General features: G+C 36.2%; 1 pseudogene; it reads right to left on the reverse strand.

The window, feature by feature from the left end:
* Nucleotides 1–5,075: 5,075 nt before the first annotated feature.
* Nucleotides 5,076–5,990, reverse strand: LOC143682698 (myosin regulatory light chain 12B pseudogene; annotated as a pseudogene).
* Nucleotides 5,991–22,899: the final 16,909 nt, after the last annotated feature.

Raw genomic sequence — 22,899 nt, forward strand, 5'->3', positions numbered from 1 at the left:
CAATAAGAGGGTAAGGGTTATGGAATGTATAAGTTTTTTCTTTTTTTGCTGGAGTGATGCAAATGTTCAAAACAATGATTATGGTGGTGAATACACAACTATTGTGATGATAATGTGAGCCACTGCTTGAACACCATGTATGGAATGTTTGTATGTCACAACTAGTTGTACTTTTGTATGTTAAGTTTTTACAATAAAAATATTTTAAAAATATAGGTCAAAAGGAACAGTGTTTATGAAAATTCTTTAAATCTTCTATCCTATGAATTCACATTCCAGTCTCTGATAACTGATGGCACACTATAGGACTGACTTAGAGTCATCCTGGCGTCATGACTTTTAGAACATTCTTGTCAGATTCTCATGGTCCCCTCATGGCCACCTGTTAGAAATTGAATCAGGTACCCCACAAAAGGAAGGTTCAGGTCCCCAAAATGGGTCCTGTTGGTGTGCACCCATGTGTAAATAGGGCCTTTGAAGATATTATTAGTTAAGGTGTGTCCAAATTGAATGAGGGTGGGCCTTGATCCAATATAGCTGGAGTCCTTAGAAACTATGGAAAATGGACACAGGAAAAGCCATGGGAAGCAGCTAGAAGCTGGAAGTCAGCAGAAGCCAAAGGAGAAAGTAGACACCACCACATGTAACACCATGTGACGTAAAAGTCAAGGACCCTGAAGTTTGCAGGCCAACCAGAAGATAAAGACCTGGGAGGAAGCCAGCTTTCTAACCTCTGAAACCATCAGGCAATAAATTCTTGTTGATTAAGCCCACCCTTTGTATGTTATTTGTTTTAGTAGCTAGGAAACTAGTATACAACCTACTGATGATACTTGCTACCCATCAAAATCTCAGATCATAAATAGAAGCTAATAATCATCCATAGTAACTCCACAGACCTGTTTCCATTGATTCCAAACTCTTGTATTACATAGGTTATGAAGTTAAAATAGGAAAATTATCTTGAAAAATGGAAGATAACCCCTTGAAATGGCTTGAGGGAAAACATATCTTTATATGGATCCAAAATATATAAGTAAATGAAGCTGGAAAGGTATCATTCTACTCTATATGAAAAAGAGACAGAGAGACAAGGAATCAAAGAATTAACATTTTTATTTATGGTTTTTGGTCAAATTTGTCTGAGAAAAAATGAGGGAATATACTGGTAACATACATCAGAGAGAAATGATCAACAATCATAATATATTAATGGCATTTATAAGCCTATAAATATATAGATATACCTCATCTTAAAAATGTACAAAATTTATAAGTAAATAATTCATAATAGAAATACACATAGACACTAAATATGATAAAACCTTAATATCAATAACTGAAAGTTTTAAAATGTAAGTCAGATCACTCTTCTGTTCAAAACCCTGTGCTTGTTTCCTATTTTACTCAGATTAAAAGATACAATCCTTAAAACTTATAACTCTTTTGCATTAGTCATAACAAGTAAGGCTAGTTTCCTGTTAAAAAATCTTGACAGCTCCACACAACACGAAGCAGGCTGGGTGACTTTCTTAGATGGGGAATCCAGGTTCCTTCCTTATATGATCCTGCTGTTTCTTAAGGAGTCGTTGATGGATCTCCTCTCTCCATCTGGACCAAGAAGGAGAGAGAGAGAGAGAAAGAAAATGAAAGAGAGAGAGATGAGAGAGAGAGTCAGAGAGACACAGAGAAAGAGAGATAAGAGAGGGAGAGAGAAAGTGAGGAGAGTATCTCGTAGGAAGATTTAGGGACCACCCTTACAAGAAGCATAAATCACTTTTGCAGACATTTCACTGGCAGGAATTCATTACGTGTCCTCTCCTGGACTGCTGGGAAGTATAATGTAGCTGTGCATTGAGGAGGAAAATGAAAAAAAAAAATGTGTCAAGCACTTCATTTTCTTTGCCTCAGTCACAAAGTCTGCCTGACCTGGCCACACATTGCACGGCCTTCCTTACCTTCTAGGACTCTCCTCTACAATCACTGCATTCTAGTCATGCTTCCTTGGAGCTTTTCCATCAGCTCCTCCATCTGCCTGGATCTTTCTTTCCTAAAATATCAAGAACACAAAATCTTTCATCTTCAAATGTTTGCTCAGATGTCACTTTCTCAGTGAAGGTTTTGCGACCAACCAATTACAATTGCACTCCATAATTCCAGTCACCCTTTCCATTATCTACTTTGCCTTTCTTTACAGAGTATTATTTTCTAACATAGCTTACATATTAATTGTTTATTGCCTATTTTCTCCCTCCCCACTGCTAGAATAAAAGCCACATGAGAATATAGATCTTCGTCTTAGTCCACAGATGCCTTTCACATCTAGAATGGTGCTTAGAGAAAAAATCAGGTGCTGAATAATCATTTTGCAATAAATATTATAAAAATGTTTATGATCCTATGGTCTCTAAACTTTGACTTGAAGGTTGAATTCTTAATGAAATTTCTCAGAGGGGATATCTCATTTAAGCCTGGTTAGATTAGCTGAAATTTTATATATTTTCTTACATGGCAAACACTTCATTTTACTTATCATTTTTCATTCACTTATGATTTCTGGTCACACATTTCTGATTCTATGCTTAGTAAAATTACTCTCCTTTTTCTCTTGTCCACCCTACCCTTAAGTTTTGACTTCAGGATTTAATTATTCTCATGCTTTTAGAAAAAACAGAAAAGCTATGAATTCCCTTCCATGTAAAATTTTGAATTTATCCTGTAATTTTATTTACATTTTCATTGTTTTATTTTCTAAATCATTTAAACTGTGAAACTCCCTTTTGACAAAATAATTAATTGCATAACAAAGCATTTTTTCAAAATAGTGCAAATATTTGTTAATGTAAATAACTATCTTTATTTTTTCTGCATTGTGATCAGATAATGTAATCTGTGTAATTTCTTTTGTTTTAATCTATTTTGCATTTTCTATTTTATATTTCCTACTGTTTCCATTATAATCAATAATTTCCTAAGTATTATTTATTTTTTGATGATTTCAAATGTTCACATCTTACTTATGATTCCACAAGCAATGACTGAAATTTAAGTTTCTCTAATTTACAAAGGTTACAAACAAAAATTACATACTGTATTTTCTCTAAATAGTATAATGAAATTAGAGTACTTTTTCTTCCTCCATCCATTATTCCTTCCAAATCCCTGTTATGTTATTAATACAATCTGAAATTTCATACCGGTTCATTATTGTTACTCATTGTATTTCTCATTTTTTAGGATTTTCAAAACATTTGCATTTTGTTTTGAACATATTTATAGTTATTTAAGATCATTTTATTTGTTGCAGCTTTCATTCCCCATTTTTGAATAAAATATCTATTCCTTAACATATATTAATAGCAATTCAGCTGGAGATAAGAATGTTGGATCACAGAGTTTTCCCTTTAAATATATAGATGTTGTTTCACTAACTCCTGTGTTTAGGGAATTGCAATTTTTTGGTCAATTTGGCTTTTCTTTCTTTGAAGCTGATCAGTTTTATTTCCTCCTCAAATGCTGGAGGACTCTTCCTTTGATCCTCAAATTCAAAAATTCCATTAGAATTTGTCTTGGTGTTGTCTCTTTTCATTAACATTTTCCTTGTTTAATGAGAGGGTGGTCAATGTGTAGATTCAAGTGCACCTTAGGCCCAGAATATGTTATTCCTTTATTTCTTTAGTTACTGCTTCTTGTCATCTTTTTTTTTGGGGGGGGGGGGGCAACTATCTATATTCAAGTTCTGCTCTCAGTAATTCATAGGTTTTTAGTTTTTTTTCTATCCCCAAACTCAAAACCTTCCACAAAAGCTTACATTTTCTTCATTGGTTGGATTTCAGATTATAATCCCCATTGTTTATAGTGTAGATGTTAAATATGTTTTTGCATGCTTAATTTTCTTCAGTCACACAGCTAGCTTGCTTCGGATTTCTTCTCCACCAATTTTCTAAATTTTTTTTGACTTCCATTACTTTTCAAATTATCCTGTGAGCATATATCTGTCAAATTATACCCCCGACCCCACTACTGCCGAGTCTGCAGTTACCTGGGACACCACGGACACTGTGGATTCAGGACTTTAAATGCCTTAAATTACGCTTGTGGAAGTGAATCCAAGTGTTTTTTTTCCTTTCCAAATGATGCTATCTCTGTGTTTTCCTGAATTCCCCAATGCCAGGCTACTTTACCAAAAGGGAAGTCATATAATTGGGCTCTTGGAGGTCTCTTCTATCTATACTATATCAAGCATAGATTCCTGAAATACGATGGCAATTTTACACCATTTGACTGTAGATTCCAACATTCATTCTGGGTTTCTCTATTATGTTTGTCATTAAATCCGTACAATAGAAGAAGGATTAGAAGTCGGTATTCAGGAAATCATTTTATCTGAAAGTCTTCCAGATTTTTCAATGAAAAACTTTTGAAAGCAGGGAAGAGTAAAAAGTGATTTTAAAGTTTCCAGATTTTATGTCACTGATATTGGTTTATTTTGCTTATCCTTGCCACTCTTGCATCAAAAAGTCCAGTGTCACCAGGATTGGTTATTTTTAGGGATATCGGTCCCCTCTTGGCTAAAGTTCTTAATCAGGAAATTTAAGAAATAAGGCCATCTTGGGCGGGCCGCGGTGGCTCAGCGGGCAAAGTGCTTGCCTGCTATGCCGGAGGACCTCGGTTCGATTCCCGGCCCCAGCCCATGTAACAAAAACGGAGAAACAGAATACAATAAAAACAAGAAAATGTTTAAAGATGTTTCCCTTTCTTCCTTCCTTCCTTCCTTCTATCCTTCCTTCCTTCTCTCTGTCTTTCCTTTAAAAAAAAAAAAAAAAAAAAAAAAAGAAATAAGGCCATCTCAATAAGCTGAATGTCTCCCATTTGTCATGGTGCTAACCAGAATAGCCCAAATACTTAAAATAATTGACAGGCAAGTCTCCCTTATTTCACTAGTGACAACAGTAGTACTCTCATCAAAGTCAAGTAATCTTTGGCTGCAGAATCTTCTCTCATAGGGCACACTTCACTCCTTGCTTTAATATTTTTCAGGGCTAAGTCCCTTCCCACAGGGTCTTTTTTTTTTTTTTTTTTAAATAGCATTTTTATTATATAAAAATGTAAAAATCCAGCAAAACCAGAAATATGGATATATTTTCCTGGGCTTTCACATTTGTTGATTTTTATTCACAATCTTTTTCAACACAATCTCTTTTTCATCCCCATTTCCAGTCTGATTATACAATTGCTAAGTGGTAGAAAGGTCTGGAATAAATACCTCAAAAGAAAAAAAGAAGACAGAGCTGTGAAGCTAAATGCATGCAAAAGGTCCTATGAAGGTGGGGGGAAGTGTCTTGGAGATAAAACAGAGTGAGACAAATTAACTGGAAGGTTTTAGCTAAAGTTCTTTCAGTCATCCTTGTCCTTTGCTCCGTGTTTAAGGATGCGAGTGAACTCGATGTAGTTGAAGTTCCCCTTTTTGTCGATAGGTGCTTCTCTGTACAGCTCGTCCACCTCCTCGTCTGTAAACCGATCCCCCATGGTGGTCAGCAGCTCTCTCAGGTAATCCTCCTGGATGGTGCCTGTTGCCTCTTCATCAAAGCAAGCAAAAGCGTTTCTGATGACATCCTCTGGGTCTGTGCCATTTAATTTCTCACCAAACATAGTGAGGAACGTGGTAAAATTTATGGGACCTGGAGCCTCATTCATCATCGCTTCAAGGTATGCATCCGTTGGATTCTTCCCCAGAGAAGCAAGCACATCGTGCAAATCTTCCTTGTCGATGAAACCATCTCTGTTCTGATCGATCATGTTGAAGGCCTCTTTGAACTCCTGAATCTGTGACTGGTCAAACATGGCAAGCACATTGGATGTTGCGCGCTGAGGGCGCTTCTTGGTGGTCTTGGTCTTTGCCTTTTTGCTCGACATGGTGGCTGCTCAGTTCTGTTCCAGACTCCGGAACCAGGTTATCCTGCGTGAGATGACCGGCGGCGGCGACCGAGGGGAGTCTTCCCACAGGGTCTTGTTCACCATCTTGTACTCCCCTGGGTGGCTGCCAAAAGCTACTGATGGCTGTGTCCCTTATGCTGACCCTGCAGTGGACATCCAGTCCTCTCGTGGAGCTTTGAGAAGATCTTAAATCTTTACTGGATTAATTAGTCATCTTCCCTTTCATTCAGCATTTCTCAGCAGAATTCATAGAAGTTGCCCCTACCTGAGTAAAGCATTTAGAGCAGATGTGTCAATCATATCCAGGACCCTAAGGACACAAAAGGACAACTGTAAACGCCTCAAAATGATGGATTTATTCACCTCTGTAGCTCTAGAATCTAGTATAGTATCAGACGCCTTTCGAGTACTCAATAAAAAAATGAGCCCACATGATCATAGATGCTTCCTGTCACTAACTTTGTGTAAATCAAGGTTAATTACATTCTTATTAAAAGGTTTACTTCCTTAGTGACCTGAAAAGCCATTTCAGTACGGGAAGAGCATTCTTCCCATACAAAGTCTAACCTTTATTCTGCAAGAACAATCAAGAGGTGCTTTTTTTTTCACTCTCTTCACTTTATACCCATAAGAAAAGCATTTAGGAACACTTGAAATTTAAGGGAAAATGAAGGATTATTGTTGTGGTTTGAATCAAAATTAATATGGTATGCATTAACTAATTTTAAAGAAAAATAGAGATATATCAAACCATTTTTCCCAAACTGTGTACAAGTTTTTAACAAGATTAGTAGTAGAATAATTCTCTTTGTGATACACATAGAAAATGTTAATTCTTATGCAAATAAATTGGCCATGGCCCCTAATAATATTTTTAACTGCAACTGAACATCATCATGTCTTTGTGGATTGGCTGGTGGAAAAAAAAAACAACTATATTATATCACGTTCACAAAGTATACTTCTCAACAGCTTCAAACTGTAAAATTGGGCTAGGACAGATAATGGGTTGTTAATAAATGTGGTGTTCTTGAATAGAGACATATAAACTGTGTTACTGAAATTATTGGTCTCAGTACCAATTATTATTTTAGTTTTCTATTTTAGTCCCTTAATATATCATGCCATATTGGTGTTAGGAAGTCTGTACTTTCATTTAAGATTCTTCAAAACAAAATACCAAAGAAAATACTTTTACATCTGTCATCAAAATATTCATCACAATTTTAATATTATAATCTTATAAAATTCTGGTTTTATTGTTTTACTTTCATTTACATATTGTATATACTATAGGAAATATGAAAGATACAATGGTTTGAGTCCATGTACCAGTTATGTGCCAATAAATATTTTAAAACCAGCTCTCTGGTGGCAGCAAACTCTGATTTGTAGCCTTTGCCAATTTCCTTCATGTAAATGTTTTCTGGCTTATCTTCAGCTAGAGTTCTGGATGCAAATTAGATGCCACTAATTGCATGCACTTGCACAATATTCAGAATGGGGAAAATTGAGCCAGAGGCCAACTCCTTCTTGGCTATATTCTATTGAGAATTAAGATTGTTAAGACATGAGATGTTCCCGCCACAGCATTCCACTCTTTCCGTTCCAGTCTCCTGGGTGCGCAGAGTCTTCTGTGGCAGTAGTAGGTGCAGCTTTCTAACCCCTGTATACCAGCTTCCTTGGGGTATTAAACTGAGTGGTTTCCATGGCAACCTTAAAAGATGTAGCAGAAGATTCTGGTGAAAGGATTCTATGATGTCCTGAGAGATTTCCCTGGAAAATCAATTTAAGCTCCACTTCTCCAGGCCTTCATATATTTTCTTGGTCCATAATTTCTTGTTAAATACTTTCTGCTTAAAATACCCTGACCTATTCACCATGAACTGAATCCTTTCTGGTTCATGTTAACATCTTGAACTCTCTTAACTCTGCATATGTGGCCTATCCTCTCCTCCATTCTCAAATATCAGCTCAAATATTAACTTATTTATAAAATATTCTTAGACAAAATTTCCTTTTTCTTCTCTGAAGTCCTGTAACTCCTTGTCTCTGCTATGTTACGTTACAGGGATGCTAGCTGTGTACAAAGTATTCTCCCTTTTAGAGTTAGACAAGTCCAGACATGTTGGCAGAACAAGTTGGATATATTTTCATGAAAACAATAAACTCTGAGAAAGATTTTAGTTAAGGGAAATAAAGGTAGCAAACAAGATTGACCCAATAACAACACAGCCATTATCAGAAGGTCTGAGTTATTTTGATACAGCCTTCTTTCCCAATCCTTGAGGATTTATATCTGAAACCCAGGGAGAGAGGAAGCTAATGGCAAGCAAAAATAAATGACTATGTTCTTTATTTAGAATATGTTTGGTGTACACACCAAACAGTTGGAAAGGATTTCGTGGGACAGTATAACTAAAGTGCCTGAAGTCCACCAGCCCTGCCAGCGTGTGAAGTGTTTTCACGCGGTGCACAGAGTAGCTTCAGCAGATACATCTCTTTGGCACTGCATTTTCAGTAGGTAGTTGAAGAGGACCAGATAGCTTCACATGTGAATCCTACCAAGCATTAAAGAATTAGTACCAATCCTGCTCAAAATCTTTAAAAAAAAAAAAAAATGAAGGAAAGCTACCTAACTCATTCTATGAACCAACATCACAATAATAACAAAGCCAGACAGATTGTACAAAATAAAATTACATACCAATCTCTCTAATGAACGTAGATGCAAAAGTCCTCAAAAAATACTTGCAAATTGAGTCCAGCAGCACATTAAAAGAATTATACACCATGACCAAGTGGGATTTGTTTCAGGAATGCAAGGCTGGTCCAACACAAGAAAATCAATTAATGTAATATACCATATCAATAAATCAAAGAGGAAGAACCACATGATTATCTCAATTGATGCAGAAGAGGCATTTCACAAAATTCAGCATCCTTCCTTTATGAAAACACTTCAAAGGATAGGAATAGAAGGGAACTTCCTCAGCACGATAAAGAGAATACATGAAAAACCCACAGCTAACATCATCCTCAATGGGGAAAGGTTGAAAGCTTTCCCTCTAAGATCAGAAACAAGACAAGGATGCCTACTGCCACTGTAGCTATTCAACATTATGCTGGAAGTTCTAGCCAGAGCAATTAGACAAGAAAAAGAAATAAAAGGCATCCAAATTAGAAGGAAAGAAGTAAAACTCTCCCTGTTTACAGATGACATGATACTCTATGTCAAAAACCCAAAAAAATCTACAGCAAAGCTACTAGAAATAATAAATGAGTACAGCAAAGTGGCAGGGTACAAGACCAATGCCCAAAAATCAGTTGTGTTTCTATGCAATAGTGATGAGCAATCTGAGGAGGAAATTAAGAAAAAAATTCCATTTACATAGCAACTAAATGAATCAAATATTTAAAAATAAATTTGACTAAGGACACAAAAGTCTTATACACAGAAAACTACCAGAAATTGCTGAAAGAAATCCTGGAAGATCTAAATAAATGGAAGGGCATACTGTGTTTATGAATTGGAAGACTAAATATAGTTAAGATGTCAATTCTACTCAAATTGCTTTATAGATTCAATGCAAAACCAATTAAAATCCCAACAACTTACTGTGCAGAAATAGAAAATCAAATAACCAAATTCATTTGGAAGGGCAAGGTGCCCTGAAAAAAAATATCTTGAGAAAGAAAGATGAAGTGGGAGGTCTCACACTATCTGACTTTAAAGCATATTATAAAGCTACAAAAGAGCATAGTACTGACCTAAAGATAGATATACTGATCAATGGAATTGAATTGAGTGTTCAGAAATAGACCATCTCATCTATGGACAATTGATCTTTGATAAAGTGGTCAGGCCAACTTACTTGGGACAGAGCAACCTCTTCAACAAATGGCGTTTGGAGAACCGAATATCCATATGCAAAAGAGTGGAGGATCCATAACTCACACCCTATACAAAAATTAACACAAAATGGATCAAAGGGGTGCATGGGTAGTTCAGTGGTTAGAATGAAGAAGGAAATGTCTTCATATAGATTACGGTGGCAAAGGCATATCTACTTGATTAGGTTGGATTGTATGCAGGAGACCCGGGTTTGATATCCGGAACATGCACTGCCCCCCCCCCCCCAAAAAGGATCAAAGACCTAATATTAGAGCTAAGATCATAAGATTGTTTGAAGAAAATATAGGGAAATATCCTATAAATCTTATAATAGGGGACAGTTTCCTAGATCTTACACCCAGAGCACCAGTATTGAAAAACGAAATAGATAACTGGGATCTCCTTAAAATTTAACACTTTTGTGCATCAAAGAACTTTGTCAGAAAATTAAAAGACAGCCTACATAATGGGAAATGAAAATCAAAACTATAATTAGATATCCTTTTACACCCACTAGAATGGCTGCTAAAAAAAAAAGATAATGATAAGTGCTGGAGAGGATATGGAGAAAGACATACACTTATCCACAGTTAATGGGAATGTAAAATGGTACAACTGCTCTGGAAGGCAGTTTAGCAGTTCCTCAGGAAGCTATGTTTAGAATTGCCAGATGATCCAGCAATCCTGTTACTAGGTATATATTCAGAGGAATTGAAGGCAAGAACACAAACGGATATTTGCACACTGGTGTTTATAGCAACCTTATTTATGAATGCCAAGAAATGGAAACAACCCAAATGTCCACCAACAGACAAGAGGCTAAACAAGCTGTGCTATATATACGTTGGAATTCTATGCAGCTGTAAGACAGAAGATAGAATGAAATCGTGAAGCATGTAACGATGTGGATGAACCTTGAGGATATTATGCTGAGTGAAATTAGCCAGAAATAAAAGAACAAATACTGAATGGTCTCCCTAATATTAACTAATATTAATGAGTGAACTTTGAGAGTTAAAGTTAAAACACAGGTTACCAAGAAATAGAAATAGGGTAGAGATTGAGCATTTGGTGCTGAAGGAATACAGTTTGTGCAACAGGACCAATTGTAAAAATTCAGAAATGGATAGCACAATACTACCTAATTGTAACCCAACAATATAAGTACATTGAATGAATCTGAAAGTGATTATGATTGAGGGAGAAGGGCTGGGGGCACATAAGAAACCAGAAGGAAAGGTAGAGAATAAAGACTGAGACAGTATAAATTAGAAATGCCTATAGCGGACAATGATGGTGATTAAATGTACAAATATAAAAATGTTTTTGCATGAGGGAGAACAAATGAATGTCAACATTGCAAGGTGATAAAAATGGATGGTATACAGGAAAAAGTACAATCAATGCAAGCTAGGTTCCATAGTCAACATAACATTATAATATGTTTCCACTGAATGTAACAAAGGTGTTATACCAAAACTAAATGTCAACAAGTGGAAAGTACAGGGTAGGGGTATGGATTATTTGCAGAAGAAAAGGAAATGTCTTCATATAGATTACAGTGGCAAAGTCATGTCTACTTAGGTTGGATTGTACGATACATGAATAAAACTGTTTAAAAATGAACAGAAAGAAGTGAGTGTTAGAGAAAATGCAGAGACAAAGATGTACCTATTCACTGTAGATAAGGAAGCTGGAGGACAGTTGTGGTGGTTCCAGAGGAGGTTAGGTTGGAGTTGCCATATGATCCTGCAACCCCATTGCTCAGTATATACCTGGAGGAACTTAGAGTGGGGACATGAATGGACATTTTCCCACTGGTGCCCTCTACGGTAGTAGTGTTCACGATTTGCAATGGATGGAGGTGGCGTAAGGGTACAATGCTAAGGGCAAGAAGGGGGAACTGTGGTGTGTGCATACAGCAGACTACTGAGCAGCCATAGAAAGAAATTGTGAAGGCATGCAAGTAGGTGAATGAACATTAAGGACTGTATATTGGATGAAATGGCAGAAACAAAAAAAAAACAAATATTATCAAGCCTCACTCATATGGACTAACTATAATGTACAAACTCAATGAAGTGAAGTCGAAAGCACAAGTTGTCAGGTTGGAGCCTATTGTAAAGGTTCCTAGATTGTAAGCGCTTACAGCGGTCACATATATTCACAAGTTGCAAATGTTATTTCTAAATTCTGAGATATTTAGCTGTTTCTATATAACTTGATCATTCCCAAAACCTTTGGGTATTTATGTGATACCTGAGACTCAGAGTTAGAGCTCTGAAGCTATGAAAGTCAGCATTACTCCATAAAGGAACTGTTAAAAAAAGTTGAAACAGTGATCAGACTTTGACTAGAGATATGAATGAAGCTGATCTGGATAGGACCTAGGTAAATCAGAATACAGGGTAAAGGATGATGTAGTCCATATCTTAAAACTTCAACTTCTGTGTGAGACCAAAGGGGAGATGTTTATTTGGTGCAAAATTTATATTTTCGGAGCAATTACCTAATTTAACTTGTATGGTCAGTTTAGTTGAGCACTGTAAGTACATGGAATCTTGAATAGGGCATGAGGTCTTGTTAGTTTGTACAGGTTAGTGTCATGCCCCTATATATCCCATGTATTTTGTGCCATGAATAAAAAGGTATTTTGCAAAGTTCCCCTGTGGGACTGAGGAGAAAGGAGGAAATATTCAACTTCCCCATTTGGGGAATTCCTGATATTCTTACAAGCAGTGGGGACAACCAAATCAATAGGCTGAGCCTCCAATCTTGGGGTTTACCCCTATGAAATGTCTTCCCACAAATAAGAAGCTAAGGCTACATATAATTATGCTTAAGAGTTACCTTAGAACCTCTTTTGTTGCTCAAAAAAGGCCTCTTTTGTGGCCTCTCTCTGTAAGCCAACTTGGCAGGTGAACTCACTGCCCTCCCCGTTACATGGGACATGACTCCTAGGGGTGTAAATCTCCCTGGCAGTGTGGGACATAACTCCCAGATGAGCCAGGACCCAGCATCATAGGATTGAGAAAGCCTTCTTAAAATAAAGTTTCAGTCGCTGAGGGACTTCAACAGAGTCAAGATGTTATCCCGAAGTTTACTCTTATGCATTATATACGGGCTATATGTGTGTAAAGATTTCTCAATAAAAATATGTTTTTAAAAACATCACATTTAGAGTGGGCCACAGTGGCTCAGCAGGCAGAGTTCTTCCTGGGAAAGTCCTGGTTTCAATTCCCAGTGCCTGCCTATGCAAAAAAAAAAAAAAAAAAAAAAAATCACATTTAGTTGACCCAGGAATCCCAGTTGGCATCAGTAGCAAACATAGGTTTTGATGCTTATGGGGGCAGGAAAAGGCCATCTAGAAGTACTTTTATCAGTAAGGAATATAGTCAAAGGCATAATGTTTATTATTGAAATACATTCCTATACTTACTTCTAGGCCTATGTGGACTGGAATTAGTTCATAAAAGTAATGGGTGGCACGCAGTGACAGTAAAGCATGCTATCCCCGCCTATATTGTAAATATTTTAAAGTTCGTTATGAATTCCATATAATACCTAGCATAGTGCCTCTTACTGTAAGTGGACAAGATATGTGTTAAACAATGAATGTTTTCCTTTCACATATTTTTCTTCTCTATGAAACACACAACAAACACTGCTAAAACTATAAATCTCATTGCCAGATTTTACTCATGTAGAATTTGCAACAATTGACTTGCACCAAATGTTGTTCTGAAAAAACTCAGAGCACTGTCAAATTTATTAAGTTATTTGTAAATCATAGTACTTTCCTTAGGTAGCAATTTGGCATCAATAACATAAATTACATTTCAACCTATGTAGTTATTTCACTGCTAGGATATTTCACTTGACAGTAAAATTTATGCTAATTTCTATAAAATATGCTATATTCTGGAAGGTCCACAGCAACTCTGTGGTTTTTTTTTGAAAACATTTAGAAGGGTTTTAACCTACGATTTTTAAATATGTATGTATGGTCGTAGTAGAAAGTCCTTTTCCTTCTTTGTAGAGTAATTAGAGTTTCATTTTGGAGAAGCAAGGAAGTGAATGAATACATTGAATACTTAGTGTCTTTTACATTTTAGCTGGGCTAATTTCAAAAGAAGCCAATTGGTGGAGTTCTCTGGGTAAAACTGTGGAGTAGGGAGAGTCAAGATTCAGTTCATCCTCCAAGGCAGCTAGTAAACAGCCAAGAACTGTCTATAACAACTGTTGGAGTGGCTCTGGAGACCAGAACACTGTACAACACCCAGGGAAGAGCGAGAGGAAGAGACCGAAAGCCTGCAGAGAAAAGCTATGAGTACAACCCTCCACACTGTGGGGACTGGTCCCATCCCCACTCTTGTGGCAAGTTGCTCCACTTCCGGGATCGAGTCCCTGAGTGGAAATAAAAGTCCTCTTCCCGAAGAATGGGAGTAGGGCATGGTCAAGCGCTGGTCATGGTTTTTAATTAGCAACTCTGGAACACTTGTTCCAGCTGCTCTGAGGGCAGCTACTGTTTAAACCAACCCAGGACAAAAAGCAGTGGGCAGCCTCTGTTTCAACCCTGTCCTTGGCAGAGATGAAAGCAAGGGTGGATTTACAATCACACTGCCTTTTCAGGGCTGCAGGGAACAGTTTGCTGACCTAAATCCTTCTTAGGGTTGCAGGGCTGTACCTCTTCCCCAAGAAAAGTGAGGGCATGCCCAACACTCTTCATGCCTTTGACTAGAAAATTCAGACTGCTTGTGGCCCAGCTCCATGCCAAGGTTTTAACCCACCTTGACAAAGTGGCTGACAGTTTCTGTTTCAACCCAGCCCCAACAGGGTTCAGTCATTTGAGGCTTGAAGTCACAGTATAACTTTAGGACTGTTGAAGAGTCCCAGCTGCTGGGCAGGCCAGGAAAGCACAGATTTGGGAAGCCATTAAAGAGAAGTTTGGTGTCCTGCTGAGTCCCTTCCCCAAGGCACTTTGGAACCAGTGTACACCCTTCGTGGGTCCCTGGCCCTGTTTTGACTGGGAAATACTGACTCAGAAAATTCATCTCCAGGGTGACCCCATGATCCTTCTCCCAGAATTTTCCCTCCAGTTGAAAACAGCTAGAGACATCGAAAGGAGTGCTAAAACACTATAAAGGCAAATAAAAAACAAATACCACATTCAACATGCCCAGAGAAAGAACAGTGGAAATGAAGCTTTCTCCTTGAGGGATACAATTGCACAAATAGCGCAATCTTAAAATTTTCACCATTTATCCAGGGCAAGAATCAGATGAATAAAAGCTGAAATAATCTGATCAGCTAAGCACGAGCGATTCTAGAGGTTTAAAGTAAGTTAAATCAAGTCTCAAAGAAGAGCATTAATACAAAGCTAATAAACTAATAAACAAGCAAACCCTAGGCAAGAGAGAAAAACTGACCTCCAGAGTCAAGATAACCAGGTATATAGACATCCGCAATAATTTATAAGCCATATTAATAAATAGGAAGATATGGCCCAGTCAAAGGAACAAATCAAAACTTCAGAAGAGACACAGAATTTGGAACAACTAATCAAGTATGTTCAAACAAATCTACTAAATCAATTCAATGAGATCAAGGAAAATATGGATAAAGAGACAAGGTGTATTAAGAAGACAATGTGTGAGCACAAAAAAGAATTTAAAACATAGAAAGAAATATACAGAAATGACAAGAATGAAAGACACAATAGAAGGGATTAAAAATACATTAGAGGCACACAACAGTATATTTGAACAGTCAGAAGAAAGAATCAGTTAGCTAGAAGACAGGACAGTAGATATCTTACAGACAGAAGTATAGATAGAGAAAAGAATGGAAAAAATTGAGCATGGTATCAGGGGTTTGAATGACAGCACAAACATATGCATGTGGTGTCCCAGAAAGAGAAAAGAAGAGTAAAGGAGCAGAAAGAATATTTGAGGAAATAAAACCAGAAATTTCCCAACTTTTATGAAGGAAATAAATATATATGTCCAAGAAGTGAAACGTACTCCAAATAGAATACATCTTAATAGACCTTTTCTGAGACATATATTAATCAGAATTTTGAACACCAAAGATAAGGAAAGAATCCTGAAAACAGGAAGAGAAAAGCAAATCATCATGATACAAGAAAAACACAATAAAGCTAAGTGCCATTTTCTCATTAGAAAACATAGAGGCAAGAAGGCAGTGGTGTGCTATAGTTAAGATACTGAAAAATAATAATTGTCAGCCCCAAATACTTTATCTGGCAAAAATGCCCTTCAAAAATGAGAGAAAGTGTAAAACATTCATAGATAAACAGAAACTGAGACATGTCATCACCAAGAGACCTGCCCTACAAGAAATACTAAAGGAAGTCTTCAAGCTGAAAGGAAAAAATAGGAGAGAAAGGTTTGAAGAAGAGTGTAGAAATGAAGATTATCCGTAAAGGTGATTAAAAGGGTAAAAAGAGAGACAAAAATTAAATATGGGATATAAAAACCAAAGGATAAAATGGTTGAAGTAAATACTGCTTATACAGTAATATCATTGAGTTTAATGGATTATACTCCCCAATCAAAAGATACAGAATGGCAGAATGGATAAAATAGCATGCTCCGTCTATACGCTTTTTACAAGAGACTCACCTTAAATACGACGATATAAATAGGTTTGTGCCGGTTTGAAAGGATGTATGCACCCTAGAAAAGCTGTGTTTTAATCCTAATCACATTCTTTAAAGGCAGCTGTTTCTTCTACTCTCTATTCAGTACTGTATGTTGGAAACTTTAATTAGATTATCTCCATGGAGATGTGACTCACTCAAGAGTGAGTGTTAAACTGGATTAGGTGGGTATTGATTACTTTACTGGAATCCTATAAAAGACAAAACATTTTGGAGAAAGTGGGAAATTCAGAGAGAGCAGAGAAGGATAACAGAACGCCACAGAACCACAAAGAAGAGTCCATGGGCCAGCGACTTTTAGAGATGAAAAAATGCCTCCCAGAGAGCTGGAGAGGAAGCTAGCAGATGACACCTTGTTCACCATGTGCCCTTCCAGCCAAGAGAGAAACATTAAGTGTGTTTTCCATGTGCCTTTCCACTTGAGAGAGAAACCCTAAACTTCATCAACCTTCTTGAATCATGGCATCTTTCCCTGGATGCCTTAGATTGGACATTTCTATAGACTTGTTTTAACTGGGACAGTTTCTCAGGCTTAGAACTGTAGAGTAGAAACTTTTTAAACTCCCATTTTTAAAAGCCAATTTATTTCTAGTATATTGCATTCTGGCAGCTAACAAATTAGAATGAGTTTGAAAGTGAAGGCTGAAAAAAGATATTGCCCACAAAGAGAAATTTAAAAAGAGCTGGGCAGCTTCACTAATATCAGACAAAATAGAATTTAAATGCAAAAGTATTATAAGAGCCAGAGAAGGATACTATCTATTAATAAAAGGGTCCATCCACCAAGAAGAAATAAGAATCATAAATATTTATGCACCGAACCCAGGTGCACCAAAATGCATGAGGCAAACACTGGCAAAACTGAAGGGAGAAATTTTGCATTTCTACACTAATATTTGGAAGCTTCAGTAAACCACTTTCATCAATAATAGAATATCTAGATAGAGAATCAATAAGGAACATTGACTTGAATAATGTGAGAAATGAACTAGACCTAACAGTCATATTTAGAACATTGCACCCCAAAGCAGCAGGATATACATTCTTCTTAAGTGTTCATAGATCATTCTCCGGGATAGACCACATGTGGGGTCACAAAACAAGTTTCAATAAATTTAAAAAGACAGATTATACAAAGCTCTCTCTCTTTGGCCATAATGGAATGAAGATGGGAACCAATAACAAGTGGAAACAGAAAATTCACAAATATATGGAAGTTAATACACTCTTTAAAAATCAGTGGGGGGAAGAAGAAATTTCAGGAGAAATCATTAAATATCTCAAGATGAATGAAAGCAACAACACAACATATCAAACGCATGGAATGCAGCAAAGGCAGTGCTGAAAGGAAAATTTATAGCCCTAAATGCTTACATTAAACAGAAGAAAGGAGCTAACTTTCAAAGAACTAACTGCACATCTGAAGGAACTAATAAAAGAAAAGCAAACTAATCCCAAAACAAGCATAAGGAAAGAAATAATAAAGATTAGGACATAAAAAAATGAAATTAAGAAGAAAAAGCAATAGAGAGAATCTATTCTGGTTTTTTGAGATCAGTACAATTGACAAACCCTTAGCCAGGCTGACAAACAAAAGAAGAGGGAGGATGCAAATAAATAAAATCAGAAATGAAAGAGGGGACATTACTATTGGCTCCAAAGAAGTAAAAATGACCATAAGAGGATACTATGAGCAACTATTATGCCTACAAAATTAGACAACTTAGATGAAATGGACAAATTCCTAGAAACACACAATCTACCCTGACTTGAGAAGAAATAGAAGATCTCAACAGGCCAATTGTGGGAAAAGTGATTCAATCAGTCACCAAAATCCTCCCAACAAAGAAAAACCCAGTACCAATGGCTTCACAGGTGACATCTACCAAATATGGAAACAATCGACAGTTCAGAAATAGAACCTCACATCTATGATCAGTTGATTTTTCAAAACGCTGCCAAATCCCATTCAACTAGAACAGAACAGTCTCTTCAACAAATGGTGCTAGGAAAACTGGATATCTATGTACAAAAAGAATGAAAGCTTCCAACACCTTATACAGAAATTAATTCAAAATGGATCAAAGACCTAAATGTAAGAGTCAGGACCATAAAACTCCTAGAAGAAAATCCAGGGAAGCATTTTCAGGATCTTGTGGTAGACAGTGATTTCTTAGAGTTTACACCCAAAGCACAAACAATGAAAGAAAAAAAATAGATAAATGGGACCTCCTCAAAATTAAATACTTTGTGCTTAAAACGATTTTGTCAAGAAATGAAAGAGGCAGCCTGCTCAATGGGAGAAAATATTTGGAAACTACATACTCGAAAAGGGTTAATATCTAGAATATATAAAGAAATCTTAAAACCCAATAATAAAAACACAAGCAACCTAATTTTAAAATAGGCAAAGATGTTTAAAATAGACATTTTTCAAAGAGGAAATACAAATGTCTAAAGCACATGAAAATACTTTCAACTTAACTAGCTATTAGGGAAATGCAAATCAAAACCACAATGAGCTACCATCTCACACCTACTAGAATGGACATGATTGAAAAAACAAGAAACTGCAAGTGTTGGAAAGAATGTGGAGAAATAGGGACACTCAGACACTGCAAGTGGAAATGTAAAATGGTATAGCCACTGTGGAAGAGATTTTGGTGCTTCCTCAGGAAGCTAAGTATAGAATTGCCATATGATCCTGCAATTCTGCTACTAAGTATATATCCAGAAGAACTAAAACCAGAGATGCAGAAAGACATTTGCATACCGATGATCACAGCAACGTTATTCACAACTGACAAAAGATGGAAGCAACCTAAGTGTCCATCAATTGATGAACGGATAAGAAAATATGGTGTATACATATGATGGAATATAATTCAACTGTAAGAAGGAATGAAGTCCTGATGCATGTAACAACATGGATGAACTTTGAGGACATTATATATGAGTGAAATAAACCAGACACAAAAGAATAAATATTATATGATCTCACTAATATGATCTAATTATGATAAGCAGACTCATAGAGTTAAAATCTAGACTATAGGCTACCAGGAGATAGTATGAGGGTAGAGAATGGGAAGCTGATGCTTAATTTGTGCAGAATTTTTACTTTGATTGACTGCAAATGTTTGAAGATGGATAGACATGATGTAGCACATTTTTGTGAGTGTAATTAGTGCTACATTATACTTATAATTGTGGTTGAAAGGCAAAGTTTAGGGTATTCTATGCCACTAGAAGGAAAGTAAGAGGATAAAACTCTCAGGACCATATAAATAAATGAAACTTTTGGCAGACGAGGATTGTGGTTAATAGTGAAAATATAACAATGTTCTTTCATGAACTAGAACAAATGTACATCACTATTACAAGGTGTTGATAATAGGATGGTATATGGGAAAAATACACATAAGACAAACTATGGCCTAGTTAACAATAATATTTTTATGTTCTTTCATCAACTGTAACAAAGGTATCACACTAAAGTGTCAATAATAAGGGAATATAAGAGGTATGGGTTATTTTTTCTTTTTAGACTAAAATAATGCCCTTGATTCTGGTGATGAATACACAACTCTGTGTATATACTGCAGGCAATGGATTGTATACTTTGGATGGATTGTATGGTTTGTGAATGTGCCTCAATAAAACTGTGTTAAAAAAAGAAAAGCCAGTTGGTACCACTTTTTCTCTAGAGAGAGCATCTCTGTATAAGACATGTCTGCCTTAACCACCTAATGTCTTACAACTATGATTTCTAAAGGAAACATGACAAAAATATGGCCTAAAGCAGTACCATTATATAAACAAATATTTCAGTGTGGCTGCAATGAAAACTCAATACTTGACCAAATTTGTATCACTTTATGTTTGCCAGTAACAGTAGCCATTTAATACTGTAGGAAAATTTATGCACATATGTGCACACATTTCCCCTTAATATCATATCCTAAGAATTTCTCAAAAATAATAATCTCCAAAGAGAGACTTTTGTTGAAGTTTGAGTCAGAGTGAAAGGAAAATCTGCTAATCTCCTATCAGGTACAAAGTTAAATGACAGTGTTAGTAGAGCTGTTGATGATTTTGGAGGTAAATTTAATAATGATATAAATCAAACGTTGAAATAATCCTCTAAGGAAACTTACTTCATTTGGGAGAAAAATAAAGTTTCACCAGTAACCATAGTGAGTTGATATTATTGCAGTTGTTTTTATAAGTTGTTGCCATGACGTTTTTGACTTTGGGGCTAGATTTTATTTCAAATGCAACAGATGGCAATGATTACACTTCTGTAACTTTTTTTTCTTGAATAACTAAACAGAGCACAATAAAATAAACAGGCTTATACTCCAGAGAATTTTGTCTTATTTCACATTTTATTAAAAACCAAAAGTGAACAAAGTAACTCATACCAAATAAAAAAGCAAGACCTCCTTTTATTCTTAACTTTACCTCCCAATTTAAAAGTATTAAAATACGTGGGGTTTTTTCACTCAGGGTTTCAAAAAGACTTAAAAAATGCAACAAACATGTAAGAAAGTTAGCAAAGTTAGCTGCTCAAATCAGAAGCAAATCCTTAGAAACCTTCACCATAGGATACATCTCACTTTCTACAAAATTTGAGACATCTTATCTAGGTGGATTTAAAATCTGAAAAAGACCTGTAACAATTTTTTAAAACACTACCAAATTTATTTCTTAGTATTATATTAAGTAGTATTTAACTAAGTAGTCTCTGTACCCTGGTTTTCTCTTCTCATATTTCTCCCAAAAAAGATTTTGGTAATTTTCAAAATTCAAACTAAAATCTACAAATAAAGTGAAATTACTGCTCACAGTAGGATATTTCAAATAAACTTTCTCTATGAAGATTAATTAAAATGGCATAATTGATGGAAAATATGCTCTAATGAATAGAGCACTTAATTCAGTGGCAGGAGGCTTACTTAACGTTTGGAGTTCCGTTTCCAAATGTTTAAAATGATGATGTGTGGCCTTGGATAAATCATTTAACTTTCCATATTTTTCCCATTCTGGTAAATGAAGACGTCAGGTTTTCTGACAAGATAAAATTTGTAAATCCTGTTTAAATGCTAATATGCTCTACTTTGTTAGAAACTTTAACATATCGTAATAATGCCAATGTTAAAAGTATTAGTCATTATGATTTCATTGATATAGATAAGAGCTTTTCTTAATAGTGTGCAGAATGGCTTCTCAAGTGCCAAATTGCCTTTTTAAATGATATCATCCTGATTTTATTCTTTGCTTAACAGCTTGAGAATTTGATGGAATAAAGTGTTCTGATTGAGCAATACCCAAAGTATTTGCCTATAATTTTATTTTCTTTTTTAAAAGAACCTGCAAAAAATTCAGCAAAGTGTAGTTAAAGAAGACCATCAAAACAAATGTTTTTGTCAGTAATGGCTAAAATTGTAATCCTCCTAATAATTATTATCAATACTGCAAAATCGACTAACTACTAGGTTTTGCAAATTGTAGGCCACTAATCCTTACACAAATAGTCTGAAGTTTCATATCCGTGACTTGTTTCCTGATTATGAAAGTAATATTTGCTGATTATTTTTAAAATTTGGAAAACCAGAAAGACTGAAGCAAATGAATATATAAGCGTGCATAATGCTCAGAAATAAACTGTTACAGTTTTTGCTATATAGCCTTTCAGGGTGTTTTTTTTCCACGTATGCTAGGAAATCCCCTGTTTACATATATTCACTTTCCTGGAAATGCATTTCAAAGTCAGAAACATAAAATTGAATTTTAAGAAATTACATTAAATAGAAAGAGTTATATTCCCAAAGAATTAAACACATGCACATATACACATGCATGCCACGCATATTAAAAAAACACCTATTACAGTTCAAATGGGGCCAACTAATCTGTCAGGCAGATGAGAATGTTACAGGTAGTCAGGGGCCTCCAGCAAGAAGACCCTACAAACCCGCCTACTGGCCTTGCCCTGTTTACTGGTGTTGTATCTTTCCTCCCTCAACCCTTTTGCAGGAGACACAGAAGCAAAGGCCCCTCTCTCCCAGATACCCTTAATGCTGAATGGTGGTGGGGAAGGGTATGTTCTAGGACTATAACCTCATGGGTCTCAGTCAGCCACTGTGCTCTATGACCACCAAGGTGAGGGTCCAACTTGGTTGCCAGTATACTAAAAACCAACACCACCTGCCACTTGGCTTGCACCTGCCTAGCACTGTATCCGCTGGCAGGAAGCACGTGCTGTATGAACAGAATTTGAGTCACCTCCTTGAATAGTCATGGGACGAATCCTAATAGTCATGTACTTTTTGGAGATCCCCGAGCACACTGGACAGAAGCATCAGAAGAGAAGGCCAAGATG

The sequence above is a fragment of the Tamandua tetradactyla genome, chromosome 5 (genome assembly GCF_023851605.1).
Source record: "Tamandua tetradactyla isolate mTamTet1 chromosome 5, mTamTet1.pri, whole genome shotgun sequence".
Taxonomy (NCBI): Eukaryota; Metazoa; Chordata; class Mammalia; order Pilosa; family Myrmecophagidae; genus Tamandua; species Tamandua tetradactyla.